This window comes from Myotis davidii, unplaced genomic scaffold, assembly GCF_000327345.1.
Source record: "Myotis davidii unplaced genomic scaffold, ASM32734v1 scaffold1703, whole genome shotgun sequence".
NCBI classification, from domain to species: Eukaryota; Metazoa; Chordata; class Mammalia; order Chiroptera; family Vespertilionidae; genus Myotis; species Myotis davidii.
The window spans coordinates 192,925-206,790 of NW_006293780.1; the positions used below are offsets into that span (position 1 = coordinate 192,925).

A 13,866-nucleotide genomic window follows, 5' to 3' on the forward strand; every position below is an offset into this window, starting at 1 on the left:
CGTGGGCAGGACAGGCGCTGTGGCCAGACTGGGGCTGCTCCCAGCCGCCACCGGACGTTCCTGGAGTTTAAGCAAACAATTTCCTTTTTGGCACCCTCACCTCCACCATCGCCCCCCCACAAACCACCAGATTCCTGGCATTGTGCTCTCCTCCCCTCCCCCCCTCCCCCAAACCCAAGTGACACACGGCTGCTGGATCCTGGCCCTTTCTAACGTGCCCACCTCTACAGTGAGGCTCCAGAACTGCTGCTGGCCGGCTGCGTGACAGCTTTTCCAGGCCTCTGCCACCTGACCCCGCTCCCCTTCCTGTTATGGGCTGCACTTATCCCCCCAAATTCGCATGCTGAAGCCCCGAACCCCAGCCCTCACATTGTGACTGTATTTGGAGGCAGGGCCTTTTAAAGTGGTGATTAAGTTAACATGAGGCTTCAGGGTGGACCCTAATGCAATCTGACTGGGGTCCGTATGGGAGGAGATTAGGACACAGACACACACAGAGGGACAACCGTGAGAAGATGCAGGGAGGGGACAGCCATCTACCCGTCAAGGAGGCCTTAGAAGAAACAAGCTTTGCCTCGACTTTGTCCCTGGCCTTAACGTCTGTTGTTTAAGCCACCAGCCCGTGGAGCTTTGCCGGGCAGCCCGGTCAGATGAACACACTGCCCAGCTCCTCTCGGAACGCAGAGCCCACGTCACTCCCAGCCACACCCCGTCCAGTGGGGTGCTCTCCTCTCCATCCCTCCCTCCATCCCCTGCACACACCTCCGGGGCTCCCCTCATGGCAACAGTCCCCATCACCCCAGCATCCTAAAGCTCCCGGAAGCTCCTGACAACACCTGTCTTATAATAACACCCGCTCCTACCATGGCCCCTGACCAGGCCTCTCCTACCAGCAGTCTCATTTGTCCTAGCACCGTCTTTCTCGCACGCCACACACTGCCTTGTTGGGTGGCTCAGCTCGTGTATCCTATTAAATTCCCACATCTAGGTTCTGAGTTAGCAACCAGACAGTACCTTCCTTGGGGTCGGGACTGGGTCCTAGCCCTGGCCCAGCACTGCTCAGAGGAGGCAGGAGTCAGCAAGGACCATCTCTCGGACAAGCATGCATGTGTTGGGTGAAATGAGAGAGAAATAAAAGTGAGCTGTAAGCCCTGGCAACAGAAGGAGCGGGGAAGCATGGAGTGGGCAGGGCTAACCAGCAAGGGAAAGAAAGGGGGCCTGCAGTTCCCCAACCTGCCACTGTGTGGTGCTGTTGGCCTGGCACAGCCCTGATAACTGTGGCCACAGACTTGAATGGACAAAGTGGGAGAGCCTGGCCCATCAACCTGCAGGCTCCAGCGTTCATGACTCAGTGCCCGATTGTTCAAAGTCACCTTCCCGCTGCTGTTACACTGTTAGGGGCACGAGCCACATGCTCTTGAATTCTAAACAGGAAAAGACATCCCGTGTATTCCGGGTGACCAAGTTCCAGCCTGACAGAAGCTTTGAAAACAACCCCAATGGCTTTTTGGCTCACAATGATGGCAGCCACCCAGTAATTCAGAATAATCAAGTACAGCTGGGAGAGCAGCCACAGGCCGGGGCCAGGAGAGGCAGCCAGGAAGGACCTGGATGACAGGCCCATGGAGGAAAGGAAATGCAGTTGGGCCTGCGACCACGGAGGGCATCCCCCGTCCTCACCACAATGACCTGCTCCCACTGTCCAGTATCATGTCCCACCCACGGGCCTGGCCAGGAAGAGCCCCAGCATCCCATCACCCCATCACCCCATCACAGCAACCACACGCGAGGCCCCAAGTCATACCCCACCCTCATCTGGTCGCTCCCCTGGGGGGTGGCCTCTCCTGGGACACCCTCACTGCCCAGGACTCCACCCCCCCCACCCACTTCCTCCAGATACGTCAGAATATCTGCTCTTAGTACTGAATCCCCCAGTTACACATAGATATGGTTCCTTGCTCCGCCCCCACATGTCCCCAAGTACCCACTTCCACATTCTGCGTTCCCTTTACTGTAGGTGACTCGTTTCCCCGTAGCACAAGGGCCCTGCAGGCCAGGTGCTGAATTGGGGGGAAGGGGAAGCTCCGGGCTTTAAAAGGGTGAAAACAATTGAATGACAGGTCATCTGTATCTTCATGCCCATTCAAAGCCCCAGATGAGAAACACATGAAAAGTTCCAGCCCTTGCAGCCAGCACGGCCTGGGGAGCCTGACTCATACAAACCACTTGGAAATTGGCCAGGCCTTTGGGTCAGGCCCAGGAGAAACAGATCCCCCCTGCCCACCTCCTCTTTCTCCCCCCTCCTCGCCCTTCGCAGCTATGGGCATGCGCCGCTGTGGACTAAGTGCCTGGATTCTGAGCCCACGTCACTGCCTCACCCTGGCCTGCCTGCCTCTCTGTGCCCCAAGGCCCATCTCTCTAATATGGGGACAACAGGCCCATCCACCCCCTCGGGTTGTGGTGCGCCCCTGCACGCTGGCGGTGTGTGCGGTTCACTGATGAGCACTAAGCAAGGCTGTGCTATCAGAGCTGGGTCTGCTCCCCTATTCACTGAGGTCCAGTCAACATCCAGGATGTGGAACCTACAATGGGGCCGGCGCTCTCAGGAGCTGGGATTGTCTCATGTCAGGTGCCCCCTGTGGGGTACGGAGAGAAGGTCCTACCTGGCATCTCAGCACTGAGGCGCTCAGACCGACACCAGCAAAGTGGTCCACGGGGAACTGGGCCCTGACAGGCAGCTGGGGTAAGCTGGATTTACAGGTGGGGCTGGGGCTGCTCATCCATGCAGGAATCTGAGGCCTAGGAAGTTAAGTTCTTCTTCAAGGTCAAAAGCAGTATGTGGCAGAGCCGGCGTGCCAGGCAGGCAGCCTGCGCCACAGCCATGCCCTTCCCCATGCCCTCCTAGTCCCCTGGAGACTCTGGGCCTGGAAGGGGTTAGGGAAGGCTCCGTTCCTGACTCAGGGCCCAGGACACAAGGCCATCGAGCTGGCTGTGTCCCTGGCACTGGTGCCCAGACCCTTTGGGCTGCCGGGGTCTGTGTGACCTTGAGAAAGTGCCTTCACCTCTCAGTGCCTTAGTTTCCTGGTCTGTAAACTGGGGAGAAGTGCAGTCCTGCCAGTAAGGATCCAATGAGTTAATACACAAAACACAACAGGAACCGGCACGGAGCAGGTACCCTCCATCACCATCGTCACTGGTGTCATTACTTGAGGGTCCGCTATTTTTAAAAGTCCAGGATCCCGTAGAGAGCCTAGCTGCTCTGCATGGAGACAGGAGCAGAGTGCTTTTTCTTGCCCAGAGACAACACTCTTCACATCAGGCTTTGGAGGGAGAGCGAGCTGCTCGTCCATCCATCTGCCGGGGCAGAACCGAGACTCAAAGCAGACCAGCAGCAACCATGCAGGCGCCGGGGCCTCCCTTACTGACCGGCAGAGGGCATGACTTCGAGGAGCACCCTGTGCTTAGAATACGAAGTTGGATCTGGGCTGCTGGTCGCCAGCAGGGCCAAAGAACCAGAGCTGGCAGTGAGGAGTGAGCAAAAACGATAGGGACAAGCCGGCCTGACAGTGTGAGTGGCCCAGGTCTGAGCTCTGAGGCGCAGGGTGAGAACTCCACAGCAGTCTCCTCCAAAAGCTCAAGAGGAGGAATAGGGGAAGAGGAGGGGCCGGCGGGGGCAGGTAGGGGCTCTAGACGCCCAATGTGGCAGCGGGATGGTGAGAGGGCCTGGCCCCAGCCCTGCGCCCAGCTCCAGCAGGCTCTCCCAGAGGGAACCGTTCCGTTTCTGCTGGTAACCTGCTCTCTTACCTGCGTGGCCTGGGCCTCTTGAACCTGCCCCAGGAACTTCCTCCCTTCACACCTCCACTGCTGAAACGGAATCCTTGCTGCTGAAGCCGGGAGTCTGGCCCGGGCTGGAGGCTTATTAACGCCGGTAGACCCCAAGCCCCGCCCTGGCCTCTCTCGGTACCCATGGAGGCATCCACTCACCCGAGCCCACAGCACTGCCCGGCTCTGCCATCTGGGTTATGCGCACCACGGCTGTGGCTTGTACTGTGTTTCCTTCTCCTCTCCTCACCCTTTGCCCACCCTAAACACAATGCCTGTCACCAATGCCTGACAATGCCACCCCTCCAGTATCTCCGGGCTGTCCCCTCTACTCCTGCCCACTGCCACCCACTCACCCCCACCAGGCCCTTAGCATCTCTCCCCCAGCTCTGCAGCAGCCTCCTGCCTCCAACCACAGGCTACGTCCAAACTGCATCGGAGGGCCGCTGGGACTCGGCGGGTGACTCCTCTAGCGGCACAGACAGCCCGTTTCTCCCAACCACCCTGCTCGCTCTCTGGAATGGCAGCCCCCCTTTCTCCTGCCAGCCCCAGTTTCAGACCCACTTCAAACATCACTCCTCAGCAGCTTGTTGCCACAGATGGCCAGGGACCCCATCTGCCGCAGGTCAGCCCCTCGTGCGTCTGCTTCTTCTGTATCTGATTCTTGAAAACACCCGTCCTCTGTTTGCACACTGATTGAACACCTAGTATGTTCCAGGCCCTGCTCTGGGGATTCAAGGTTCCCAAAGACACACTGTCCTTAAGGCCTTCGGTTGGGTAGGAAGAGAGAAGTGAGAACATAAAACACAGTGGGATTGCTGCTGTGACCCAGGGCAGCAGGGGTCTATGGGAACAGGGGTGGGGGGGGCACTGAGGCCCACACAGGGAAGGAAGCAAGGAGGGCGACCTGGAGGAGGTCACCTGAGCCAGAAGAGGAAACCAAGGACAAAGATCAAGGGCCAAGAGGGGGCTGCTGAGAAGTCTAGCCTGGTGCAGTGAGGGGAGTGAGGGCCGATGTGGCAAGCGATGTCACCCGGGGAGGGGGTGGGCAGGGGCCACAGGCACTGGCCACAGAGATAGAGAGACTTCATGTCCACTAAATTCAACTTAACTTAGAAGTGTGCGAGGAAAAACTCTTCTGTGTGCTCAGGTGACGGGCAGAACCCTAAAACAGCCCCCAGACTCTGTCCCCTGCTGTGCGCGCCCCGTCATCACCCGCCTGACATTTCCCGGTCAGACATCGCCCTGGTCAGGGGCTGAGCCGTTTTCCTCCCGCCTGACAGGCCAGTGACCGATTTCATCTCGAGGGGACAGAGCGCTGCAGCAGAGGCCAGACACGGCCCAGGTGGAGGCAGAGGCTCCTGAGCCCGCTCCAGCCTGGGGAATGGCTGCTGGAAACGCGGATTAGCTCCGTGGCAGCTGCTCCCAGGGATTTACGGCCCCTTCCGGGCCCAGGCAGTCACCGGCTGGCCCCACTCAGCTCCGGCTCCCACACGCAGCAGCCTTTTTTTTCAAGGCATTTTTAAAATAGTATTTGAAGTGCTCCCTCTGGCAGCACATATTTTAAAAGTAGAGCAGAAAACGTGAACCTGGCCGCAGCGCAAAGAGGAAGCGTCCATCAACGCAACGGTCCATATTCTGAAACCATGAGACAATTTCTTTAATCCAAAAGGGGCTCTAACCAATCAGTAAGAAAAACACCACAAACCCAATAGGAAAATGGGCAAAGGAGATGAAAAGACTCCCGCAGAGAAATGCAAATGGCTAATAACAAGCGGGAGGAGATGCTCAATGTTGCCAACAGAAAAAGCAATGCGAGGTGAGATGGGCATCGCCGGCTGGCAGGCAGGCGCAATTAGGAGTAAAGTCTGTTTAAACTTTCTGAAGAGCCATCAGCCAAGATGTGCCAACCTGGGAAATGTTTATGGTCATCTTTGATGGAAAAATTCCACTTCTAGGGATTAATTCTAGAAGTAGGCAAAGATCTGTGTTTACTGCAGTTTATTTTCTTAAAAACCCAAATCAAGCTGGAATGACCCAACAAGCCCGATATAGCCGAGTGAGTTACGACGCGTTCACCCACGTGCTGAACTATGCTGCCGGCAAGGACGACGGGGCAGACCTGACCTCCATCATCTTTACAGGCTGACGTGGGAAGAAGCCAAGATATCTATTAAGCGAGAAGAAAACAAGTTTTATGAGAACATATGTAACATGACACTGTCCCTATTTTTTTAAAAGCACAAATGTATTTATTGTGCAGGAGAAGGGTCTAGAAAGCTGGATTCCACACCGTTAGAATGTATCTGGGAAGCGGAGCTGAGGTTGAAGAGGTTGGAACAGGGCCCAGCCCGCTGACGGACTCCAGGGCGGGTCTGTGCCTGTGCGCGCTGGAGGTGAGCGCCCTCGGGGGCCTGCGGTGGGCACTCCCGTGTGCGCTGGGTGGGCTGGCCTCTGTTCCACTGATTCTGAGACACATTTTTTTTCACTGCCCATCACTGAGGTTGAAATGTTTCATTGTCGATGGCGTGTCACAATGTAGTCAGCAGTTTTTCCCAGGGCAGGGTTGGATTCAGACCCATAAGCCTCCTGATGTGGAGGAGGTGCCTCCCTGGGCTGGGCCCACAGCTGGTGCTCAACCTGCCCTGGTGTGGGGGCGGTTTACTGTGGGGCCCACAGCACAACCCTCCTCTGCAGGCCTCCACCTTCACCTGAATGGGGGTCTCTGCCTGGGTGGCTGGTGGCGGCCGGAGTGAAGACGAGCACAGTTTCTCTCTGGGAGAGGAACCAGGAGCCAAGTGCCCACCCAAAGGCCCCACCTCCCATCAGCTTAGGGGACCCATGCCACTTCCATGACCGCCTGCTCCAGGAGCTTGGCCTGGCCTGGCCTAGTGCCCTGCCCTCCATCACATCAGACCCCTTGATGGGGGGCAGCCTCTTCTCAGCTTTGCCAGGCATCACAGGGGCCAATCCTCAGAAACTCACTTGAGGTGTGAAGAATTTTCCTAGTGGCCCGATCCCAAACTCCAGCCTCCTCCCCAAAACCAGGGCTAGAAGCCGGCCCTGACTCAGCAACGCAGTCCATGGGGGCATACCCCCCTCCTTTTGGTCCTCCTCAGCTCCAGCCCCCCACTACCCACCACAGCTTCTGCCACATCTCCCACCCAAACCAGGCTCCCAAAGGACCAAGGAGAGGGAGCTGACAGCATCTAACTCTGAGCCACGCTGCTGCAGGGATTGGAACCAGACCTTCCACACACTTCCTCAGAGTGGTGCCAACATCCTTGCAGACGAGCAAACAGCTCAGACGGCAGCCACTGCCCAGCACACAAGGGGGCTGCGATGTGAGCCAGGCCTGTAAGCAACAAAGCCCTGCTCTTTCCCACTCCATATGTGCTGCTGCTCTCAAGAACCAGGCAGGATTCTGTTCCCTCCGTAACACACAAGGCAGAGCTGCTGGTGGCCACCAAGGACCTTCTCTCGTCAGTGCCATTGCCTGGACACCAGAGGGCGCCCGGGAGCCGTGCCAGCTGCCAGTGTGGAAGGCCCCCAGGCTCTGGGGAACCACCGGCCCTCAGGCAGAAGAGCCCCCAACTGTATCTACTATGTCCATGGCCTTGGTCGCTCCCCTCCTCGCCCCTGCCAGGCTCATGGAGGAAGCAGTACACACGAGGACCGGGAGTCCCATTCAGGAACTCTAAGAGCACAGCCAGAGGTATGGGTTCGAATCCCAGCTCTGCCCCCAAGTAGCTCTGTGGCCTCAACCAACATAAGCTCAATGCACTCCAGTATCCTCACCACTATGGGGTGACAGAGGTGCCTTTCTCACAGGTCATCGTGAGAATTAAGTTAGCTGACACATGTAAGGTGATTCTCACTGTGCCCGCCTGCGCGCTGACCACACAGGCTCAGAGGAAAGGTGACCTGCACAGGCCACACACACAGAGGACATGGGGCACCTGCGCTCAGGCCTCGACTCCAAGCCCCCTCCCCACCCAGAGCACCTTGCAGTCGCCACGGGTGGGCAGGACAGCCAGCCCCCACCTCTGAGTGAAAGGGCCTCAACTCCACACACCCCCGTGGCAGATGCTGCGTGGGAATTATTTCTCCTGGGCTGTGAGGAATGTTGTTTTCTCTCATTGGTGTCTGGATCACTCCATTTTAATCCCACCCTGATTAAATTCCCATAAAACCACAGGCAGCGTCGCTCAGGCTGCGGTGTGCACAGCCCTCCCCAGAGAGGCCCGCGTCCAACAGCCATCTGTCACCCCAGAGCACACGTGTGGGAGGCTCGGGAAAAGGAGACCAGGAAAGCGACCCTTCGCCTGCAGCTGCCATCAGCTTGCAAGGGCCTCTGGAGCCCTTTGCCCTGTGGTCTGAGGCAGGTCCCCAGCGGCTGCCCCAGGACCAAGGCGACAAGCTTGTATCATCCAATCACAGCCCAGGCGCTTTCTCACCAGTAGGATCAGGAGCTGGCGAGAGCCTGGCCCAGAATCGCTGGGCACGGGGTGGCAGAGCCCATCTCCCTCCTGCGTGTGTCTGCCTGTAAGGCAGACCGGGTGTCATTGAGAAAAAAGACCTGGGAAGGTGTGCACGGGAGGAACTCCTCTACGCCCGCCCCAGGCAGTTTAATTTCTGGGAGGCTCCCGCCCTTGGTTTGAATTGGATCCAGGTTCAGTGCCATCTGTGCCTCTGGCTAAGGGGTGGGTGCAGCCCCACCCAGAAGCAGGGGCTACGAGGAAAACCCATGGCCCAGGTGCTCTGGGGTGCGTCACTCTGCACCTACTGACCTCTTTGGAGAAGGACTTACTGCTGAGGTCCCAGGCTGGGGCCACGCCCCTGGCCAGCAGCAGGGAAAATGGTCATTCCAGGTCACTCAACCCCAGGCAGGAATCAAGGTTGGCGTTTTAGCTGGGCACATCGCTGCCCAGAATAAAGACCACATTTCCCCACTGTCTAGCAGCTCGGGGTGTGACTTGCGTTCTGGCCAGCGGTGTGTGAACCGAGCATGGTGTCGTAACTTCCAGACCTTTCCTAAAGGTGGCCAGGGCTGCTTCCCTTTGCTTCCCTGTTCCTAGCCCCTCCTCTCCACCCCCACGTCTAAATCCTGTGATGGCTGAGTTTAGGCACCACCTTGGACCAGGAGGGCCACACCGCCATGGCTGGAAGCCTCAGTCCCTGTTGTCCCACACAGGACCACCGGGCGACCTTCCTCTGGGCTCGTACATGAGACCAAAGGGGGGAGGGCGGGGGTAGTCTGAGACTGTCAGGTCTGACTTAGAAAAAGGACCCTGCTTCCCCTCCAGACTCAGAATGAGAAGAGCTCAGGGAACATAAAAGGAGCCAGCACCGACCACCCGAGGCTGTGCAGGTCCTGACAGGTGCGGCTGGAGCTCCGGGCAGCTGGCAGCGGGCCTCACCTGCCCCACAGCCCATGCTCTGCACGGAGGGAGCGGGCTGCTGAGCGTGGACCCCTTTGCCCACCGCCCACCCCACTGCAGAGCCTCCCTCCTGCCAGGCTTCTCTGCCGCCGCTGCCCAGGCTCCCGAGGACAGGAGAGCAGCTTCCCCAGGGGCTGAAGTCTCCATGAAGCCCCTGCTCCCAACACAAAAGCAGTGTCGCTGGGGTTGCTAGGACTGTCTGAGGGATTTAAAAGGGTAATTATAGCTGTTTACAGCCCGCCTAAGGGCCTAAGGGCTGTGTCCCTCCAGGAATCTCAGCAGTGGGGGGAGGAGCAAGAGCGCCAGGGTGCGCTTCCCAGAGAAGGTTCTCATCTGCTGAGGAGCTTGCCTCTGGGGGGCAGGGGGAGCCAGCAGCCTTCCCCATGAACAGCTCCAGGAGGGATGCCCTCCTGGAATAATACCAGCCGGGCTTGGCATGCACGATAAGGAAAACGCAGGGTGCAGCGGTCACGCCCCACCCCCCACCTCCCACACACACAGTTCCTTCTGGCCTCAGACCAAGGCCGTATTTAGGGTTCCTCCACCAGTTCTTGCTAGGCCTGGAGGCAGGGTGCCCCCAGCAGGCAGCTCCTGAGCTAAGGACGCCCAGGTTTGAGGTTTCCTGGACCTAACAGAGTGGGGTCTGATTCCCCCACTGGGAGCCGGTCACCAGGCTTCCTGGGCCTCTGGCTGGGTGAGTGTCCCCCTCACAACAGGACACAGGTAATGGCCATTAGAACCTGTCTCCAGGCCTTGGCTGGTGTGGCACAGTTGGTTGGAACATCATTCTGTACACCAAAAGGTGGCAGGTTCCATCCCCAGTTGGGATGTGTACAGGAGGAAACTGATCAATGTTTCTCTCTCACATTGATGTTTCTCTCTCTATCTCTCTCTCTCTTCTCCCCCTTTCACTTCCTCTCTCTCTAAATCCTCAGTTGAGGATTTTTTAAAAAGTGCAAAATGAATGAAGGATATTATTAAAAAAAATCAATACACATATCCTCAGGTGAGAATAATTTTTTTAATTAAAACAAAAGAATGTCTTCTCACTCACCAGCTCACATGCCTTCAATGACTGTCCACAAATGCCTCACCAGCACCCCACACTTCAGCTCTCTCCCCACTTTGCTCACATCCCTGCCCTGACTGGGAGGCCCAGGCTGTCACTCCCTCTGCACCTGCCCACCAGGGCGGCCCTGCATCATGTGCACCCTGTGGTCCAGCCCCCACCCCCAACCCCCACTAGTCCGTGCTCCCGTCTGGACATGTTCATACTCCAAGCCAAGGCTCACCTTTGCCCTCAGCCCTGATGTCTTCAAGATCCAATCCAGATGCTTTACCCCCTTCCATCATAAGGGAGCAGCAACAGCAGCGGCCATTCCCGCGACCCCAATGGGCTGGCACCCATGCTACCTGCTGTCAGACATCATCCCAGTTACCCCAACCCAGGAGCCCATGGATAAACCACTTGTTACCTACATCTTACAGAAAGCCAGCAGGGACCTGTCCAAGACCGCACAGCAGCAAAGTGCAGATTCGGGGCAGTGTGGCTCAGTGGTTGAGCGTCGACTTATGAGCCAGGAGGTCATGGTTTGATTCTGTCAGGGCACATTCCCGGGTTGCGGGCTCCATCCCCAGTGTGGGGCATGCAGGAGACAGCCCATCAATGATTCTCTCTCATCATTGATGTTTCTATCTCTCTCCCGCTCTCCTTCCTCTCTGAAATCAATTTAAATATATACATATATTTTAAAGCCCGGATTCGGATACAATCTATCTGTCCCCTGCAAAAGTGGGGAATGCCTCTTTTGCTCTGAGAAAGCCTCCTTCGAGGTGCCTTCCTAATTCCACCAGAACCAGAACCAGCACTCTTCTGATGGGCTTGTCGAGGACACGAGCCATGGCTGCCAACCTGACTCTCCTCCCACTCACCGGGACTTCTCACCTGTTCATACAATCTCCTGTCCCTCCACACACAGTCCATGTCTAACACACACACCTGGGAAGGGACGGATTTTCTTTCCAGAACCAGCATTCACCCAAAGCGTCACTCTAGATCTTCCTTCCCCCCGGGGACTCTGGTGGACCCAGGAAAGGAACACGAGAGGAGGGAAGTTGACATCGTCACTGACCACTCCAGACCCAAGGAGGAAAGGGCGCTGGTGTGCCCAGTGCCCCCACTCCCTGGAAGTCGGGTCCACGATCTGCCCACCTGATCTAGCCAGGCACCCAGGGAGTCAGGCCTCGAGACCCCCTACAGGACGATCAGGTCCCACACCCAGCTCTCCCATAGGGCAAGTTCCTTAAGGATTCAAGAACTCACCAACTCCCCTAGCCAGGGTCATGGCTGCACCTATGCCAGGTGCTTGCTAAATGCAGGGCCTCTGGCCATGGGCATGACAGTCAAGCTCGGGGGTTAGGAGCTAGGGAGCCTGGGTAGAGACCGGGCTATGATGCCATTTACGGGCTGTGACACCAGGATGTCTGCTGACCTCTCTGAGCCTTCGCATCATCTATAAAATTAGGGCAAAGACCTCCTTCATGAGCGCACGAGGAGTATAAGGAGAAGGCTAACCCAGGACCAGGCAGCTGGCACACCCAATAAATGCTGTTCTCCATTCCCCTCGTGGTCCTGTGAGCCAAACTGCCCACTGGTCCCACCAGCACACAAAACGCCTGAGGCAGGTCACCCGGGTCAGGGTTCCAGGCCGTGTGCGCAGGCCACACGCATGGTCAGGACGGCAGAGCAGGGGCTGCCTCTCTAGCCCGGGATGCATCCCTACAACGCTGGAGGCGCAGGCAAAGCACATCTCCTTCCAATTACACAAGAGCTCTCGCCTGCGTTAGGCAGACAACCACGGGGTGACTGTTAACAAGACTCTTTCCAAAAGGCATAAACAAACACCTTGGAAAGGAGTCCGACTCCTCGGAGCTGCCCTGCCCGGCGGGAGGTGGGGGTGGGGGTCCCCAGGGACAGGAGGCCACATCTGGCAGCCGAAGCTCCTGCGGCGAAGAGGGAGGCTCCTGCCTCGAGAACACGGCGTGCCCCGCGAAGTCTAGCCGCCACATTACACAGCTCCGTGTGTTTGATTAAAGGCCCTTTAATTTCTCTGTGTGTCTCCTTCACCCAGTTACATAACTGCACTCGCCCGCCCGCCCTGAGCTCCTCCACACACACGCCTGCTCTCTAACCGCTGTGTTATGGGGACACTTCATGGCCACTCCGTGGCTTTAGGACAACAAAGCCAAGCATGTTGAAGTGGTTGGAGCCGCTCTCCAAGGAGCACTCTGGGCTTTTACTCCCCAACTCTGCTGGTCAGAGGCAGGACGGGCCTCCCCACAATGTGCGGCCCCTGGAACTCAACTGCTTCCGTCCCGAGTGCTCAGACAGACCAGGGCCCTCCCGCCCCGGCAGTGACCACAGGTGGGCCCCCATACCTTTCATGTAGGCCTCAATCTTGCGGATGAGCTCGTAGGACTTGGAGCGGTCGAGCAGCGTCCTGATGGCAGGAAGGGGGTCCAGGACAATGGTCTCAGGGTGGGCGTCGATGTATTCCTGAAAGGAAAGCACCCCTTCTGGTGAGGAGAGGCCCGTGATGAATGGTGGATAAGAAGCAAGACTTCACCCCACACGCCCGCCTCATCCCCCGTCTTCTCACTCCCCCACCAGCCCTCAGTCCCCTCTGGGGCCTCCACCCACTGGGCCCCAAGATCCCAGGGCTTTGGTGAGACCCATCAGGGCATTCTGCCCCTGGGGCCACTGGCTCATGGGAGGTTATGTGACCCAAGTTGGTCCAATCAGAGGCAGGCTCAGAGCTCCTGCTGAGAATTCTGGGAAAAGAGCGCTCTCCTCACTGAGAAGAGGAAGCGCAGAAACGGGGTAGCTGGGAGCATTCCCACGGGATCTGGAGGAGAGGCCTGACAGAGCCTAAACTCACGATGGAACCCAAACTGAGAAAATAGCCAAGAAAGGTAGAGCAGTGCTGACACCCTGAAACCAGGGCTGCTCCCCGCAACTGCACGCGTGGCTGCACGCAGCGGCCCAGCACCCACACCGATGAGGACGCTAAGGCAGGGCCGGCGGCAGAGAGATGCCAAGAGTCAGTCGTTAGAGGGCCTGTGGGAAGGCCTGGCGGAGACACTGGCCACAGGAGACCAGCTGGCCCTCAGGTGCTCACTCCAACAAGCGCTGCCCTAATCCCCACCAGCTTCACAGCAGACGATGGAAATGCAAAAGCAACAGAACTGGTGTTTTTCTGTTGTTGTTTTTTTAAATATATTTTATTGACTTTTTACAGAGAGGAAGGGAGAGGGATAGAGTTAGAAACATCGATGAGAGAGAAACATCGATCAGCTGCCTCCTGCACACCCCCTATTGGGGATGTGCCCGCAACCAAGGTACATGCCCTTGACCGGAATCAAACCTGGGATCTTTCAGTCCGCAGGCCAACACTCTATCCACTGAGCCAAACCGGTCAGGGCCAGAACTGGTTTTTAAGGAAGTCGCAATCTTCCTGGGGAAAGAACACGAGTGCGCACGTAGAACCAGAAACTATTATCTGTAACAACTCAACAGGACAGAGCAGAATGTTTCTCTGGAAAG

The 13,866-nt window shown here is 57.4% G+C and overlaps 1 long non-coding RNA gene across 6 annotated transcripts in view; it reads right to left on the reverse strand.

Moving 5' to 3' along the window:
- Positions 1–5,806: 5,806 nt before the first annotated feature.
- LOC102764656 overlaps positions 5,807–13,866 on the reverse strand; it is a 76,820-nt gene continuing 68,760 nt past the window's right edge. For 5 of the 6 annotated variants that reach the window (XR_001514533.1, XR_001514531.1, XR_001514532.1 and 2 more), the window contains exons 3-4: positions 12,702–12,819; positions 5,807–5,992 (exon numbers count right to left, since the gene is read on the reverse strand). This is a non-coding gene — a long non-coding RNA (uncharacterized LOC102764656). Of the gene's footprint in view, positions 5,993–8,333; positions 8,349–12,685; positions 12,820–13,866 lie in introns of those variants that run through there. The other variant, XR_001514529.1, reaches the window with a different exon arrangement.